Here is a 4,107-nt window from a genome sequence, read left to right as displayed (position 1 = left end):
AGCAGAAACAGTCCAGTAGCTCAGGACTGGCCCTTCACACTGGTCCCTCCCTCCCTCCCTGGTGGTGGACAGTGCATCGGCCCAGCAGTTTCCCCCTCCAGGCTTGTCTCCTACTTGAATGCTCCTGTATGCTCCTGACAGAGCAGTTCCCTTCCCCACTCCAAGTCCTCTGTTTGCAGCCAGTAATAAAAGTAAGGGCCTAAAGCTCCTGGCAAACATTTAGTTAAAATCATGATGGAATCTGATTGACAATCCCAACAATCGCACCTCCAGCCATGCTCATGTTAATGGCAGGAGGTACGATTATGAGATCAGAAGTAGTACAAGTTTGCATTGTAGAGAGCTGCAGTAATTGTGATCATGCAGTAATCATGACCTCTGCACCAGCAAATAGCAAGCCAGTCAGGCAATCAACACTCTCAGCCCCAGGGGCACATTGGAGACCTTGATTCCAATGCACCGTCAAGGCTGGGAACCCCGATCAGCGGATCAGCCTGGCCACACATTCAATTTACATCATGGTGGGAACCAGCCACAAAGTCATCACACATACTTTGTGTAACAATGTGTGGCCAGGTTGCCACCCAAGATGTGATTAACTAGTTAATCATGTCTTAAGTGTAACTTCTGCCAGGGGCTTAATGGTACAGGCCCTGCTTCCAAGATGCCCTGGGTGTGCCACCCAGCGTGGGATTCATCTCAGCCAAGTAACATGGAGGGGCTTCTTCCACCTTCTTTCCTCAAATGTGAAATTTCACCACAAACTGCCCCTGCTGGAAACCCAGGGTTGGAAAGATTCAGCTCAAGGCCACTGGAAGCCTTTTGATACATAAATACCTCACAGCCTTAATAGTCCATTATTTCATCGGCTGCTTCCCAGTAGCTTTCTCCCTGCCCCCCAAACCCAGCACTAACCACTCAGGAAGGGTCTGATAGATCTTGCTATAAAACTGTGAACCCAGTGGTGTTTACATCAGGGAGGAAAAATATGTATTTAAGGATTATGTAAGCAGAACAAGTGTCATACAATCATGGACTAGATGACCTCTTGAGGTCCCTTCTAACCCCCTGCTCAAAACAGGACCATTCCCAAATAGATCATCCCAGCCAAAGCTTTCTCTAGCCAGGTCTTAAAAACCTCTAAGGATGGAGAGTCCATGGTCTCTCTGGGTAACCTGTTCTGGTGCATTATTACCCTCCTAGTGAGAAAATTCTTCCCAATACCTAACCTAAACTTCCCTTGCTACAACTTGAGACCGATGCTCCTTGCTCTGTCATCTGTCACCACTGAGAACAGCCTAGACTCTAGATCCATTGTTTTTCAAACCCCCCTTCAGGTAGTTGAAGACTGCTATTAAATCCCCCGCAGTTTTCTCCTGTCCAGACTAAATAAACCCAGTTCCCTCAGCCTCTCCTCATAAGTCATGTCCCCCAGCCCCCGAACCACTTTCATTGCCCTCTGCTGGACTCAATTTGTCCACATCCTCTCTCTGGTGGGGGGCCCAAAACTGAACCAATACTCCAGATGTGCCCTCACCAGTGCTGAATAGAGGGGCATAATTACTTCCCTTGACCTGCTGGCAATGCTTCTACCAATGCAGCCCAGTATGCTGTTAGCTTTCTTGGCAACACAGGCACACTGTTGGCTCATAATCAGCTTCTTGTCCACTGTAACCCCCAGGTCCTTTTCTGCAGAGCTGCTTCCCAGCCAGTCAGCCCCCAGCCTGTACCAATGCATGGGATTGTCCATCCTAAGTGCAGGACTTTGCATTTGTCCTTGTTGAACGTCATGAGATTCCTTTTGGCCTGATCCTCCAATTTGTCTAGATCACTCTAAATCCTAGCCCTACCCTCCAGTATGTCTACCACAAACCCCCAGCTCAGTGTCATCTGCCAACTTGCTGAGGGTGCCCTCTATGTCCTCTTCCAGGTTATTGATGAAGGTATGGAACAAAACCAGTCCCAGCACTGACCCCTGAGGCACTTCACTTGATACCAGCTGCCAACTAGATAGAGCCATTGATTACTACCCCTTGAGGCCGACAATCCAGCCAGCTTTCTATCCACCTTATAGTCCTTTCATCCAACCATACTTTATTAGCTTGCTTGCAAGATGTTGTAGGAAGACTGTATCAAAATCCTTGCTAAAGATATAAGTACATCACCTCCACTGGTCTCCCAACATCTACAAAGCCATCATAGAAGGCAATCGGGTTGCTCAGGCATTACTTGCCCTTGGTGAATCTATGCTGATGGTTCCTAATCACCTTCTCCTCCAAATGCTTAGAAATGGATTCCTTAAGGATCTGCTTCATGTTTTTTCTGGGGACTGAGGTGAGGCTGACTGGTTTGTAGTGATTATAGGAACAAAAGTATTCTAGATCCTGTTTTTTCCCTTCTTTAAAGATGGGCACTATGTTTGCCCTTTTCCAATCATCCAGGACCTCTTCTGATCTCCATGAGTTGTGACTGCAGAGCCACTGGCCATCATCTTTGACATCAGCCAGCTCCCTCAGCTGCATCCCATCCAGCCCCAAGGGCTTGTACATGTCCAGCTTTTCTAAATAGTCCTTAACTTGTTCTTTTGCCACTGTTGGCTGCTCACCTCCTCCCCAAACTGCGCTGCCTGGTGCAGTAGTCTGGGAGCTGACCTTGCCTGTGAAGACTGAGGTAAAAAAAGGCATTGAACACTGTAGCCTTTTCTGCACCCTGTCACTAGGTTGCCTCCCCCATTCAGTAAGGGACCCACACTTCACCTAATCTTCCTTTTGTTAGTGATATACTTGTGGAAACCCTACTTGTTACCCTTCACATCCTTTACTAGCTGCAACTCCAATTGCACTTTGGCCTTCTTGACTCTATCCCTGCATGCCCAAGCAAGCTCTAGTACTCCTCCCGAGTTGTTCGTCCAAGTTTCCACTTCTCATAAGCTTCCTTTTCGTGATTTAATTTACTGACATGTTCCCTGCTCAGCCAAGCTGGTCTTCTGCTATACTTGGTAGTCTTCCTGCACATTGGGATGATTTGTTCCTACACTCCCAGTAAGGCTTCTTTAAAGTACAGCCAGCTCTCCTGGACTCCTCTCCCCCTCAGACTGGCTTCCCCATCATCTGGCCATGCATTAGTCGAGGCTGGAAATCACAATGTTCCTAACCAACAGAGCAGTGAAGTTCTGGGGTAACAGGGCAGGGTTTCAAGATGGAGCTAAGGAAGTCTATGAGGGCGATTGATTATATAGCATAGTTGCCTGCAGCAGCAGGTGACTGGACTCAGTGCCCAGGAGGTCCTTTTAAGTCTCCTCTCCCACAGTCCTTTATTTCTATAAAAAGTTTTATTTGCTTATGGGGAGGGATTTATTACTACCACTGCATCCTCTACAATAGAATTAATAGTAACCAATAGGGTTGTGCAAAGCTTTGGATCATGATTTGGATTTGGAGATGATTCAGATTATTTGGAAGCTGAATCTACAAATCCAGATCGAATTGCAGGAAGCTTTAGGCTTTCCGAATCAATTCGGAAAAGATTCGGAGATTCGGTCATAGTGTATAATGGGGAAATCAATGAGATATCTGTAACTGTTGTCTTTTGGCTTATTCAGATGAAACATGCAGGGATGGTAGCCTCTGCTGAGAGCACGATGTGTGCCAAGTTTCAAGGTGATAGGTGCAGGGGTTTCTGGGAAACTGCACCCCAATATTCTGAAAGCAAAACATGTGTCACGCGTGTGTTAAACCACAGCGGGGTCAAAACTACAGGGCTGGTAGCTCTTACTGAGGCCACAAAGCCTGCCAAGTTTCAAGGAGATAGGAGCAGGAGTTTGGGGGAAGCTGCACCACAAATTCTTGAAAGCAAAACTCATGTCACATGTATGTGTTACACCACAGCAGGGTGAAAACTGCAGGGGTGGTGGCCCCTGGTGAGGCCACAAAGCTTGCCAAGTTTCCAGGTGTAGGGGCTTGGGGGAAACTGTACCTCAAGCTGTGGACAAGCAAAACTCGTGCCATGGGTGACACTGTGTGCGTTAAGGTGCAGCGGGGTGACAGCTGCAGGGATGGTGGCCCCTGCTGTGGCCATGAAGCCTGCCAGCTGTCGAGGAGATCGGTG

The 4,107-nt window shown here is 47.8% G+C and overlaps 1 protein-coding gene and 1 long non-coding RNA gene across 3 annotated transcripts in view; one reads left to right on the top strand and one right to left on the bottom strand.

Moving 5' to 3' along the window:
- The window catches only part of LOC102369311 (protein BEAN1), a gene marked incomplete at its 5' end in the record, with an annotated part of 47,678 nt that overhangs the window by 32,176 nt on the left and 11,395 nt on the right, over positions 1 to 4,107 (top strand). The gene's annotated exons all lie outside the window — the stretch shown is intronic.
- The window catches only part of LOC102386192, a 20,504-nt gene that overhangs the window by 11,858 nt on the left and 4,539 nt on the right, over positions 1 to 4,107 (bottom strand). The window lies entirely within an intron of this gene.

Source organism: Alligator sinensis, unplaced genomic scaffold (assembly GCF_000455745.1).
Source record: "Alligator sinensis unplaced genomic scaffold, ASM45574v1 scaffold170_2, whole genome shotgun sequence".
In the NCBI taxonomy this organism is placed as follows: Eukaryota; Metazoa; Chordata; order Crocodylia; family Alligatoridae; genus Alligator; species Alligator sinensis.
Note: the sequence above shows the minus strand (reverse complement) of the source record. Positions and strands in the feature narration are given on the sequence as shown.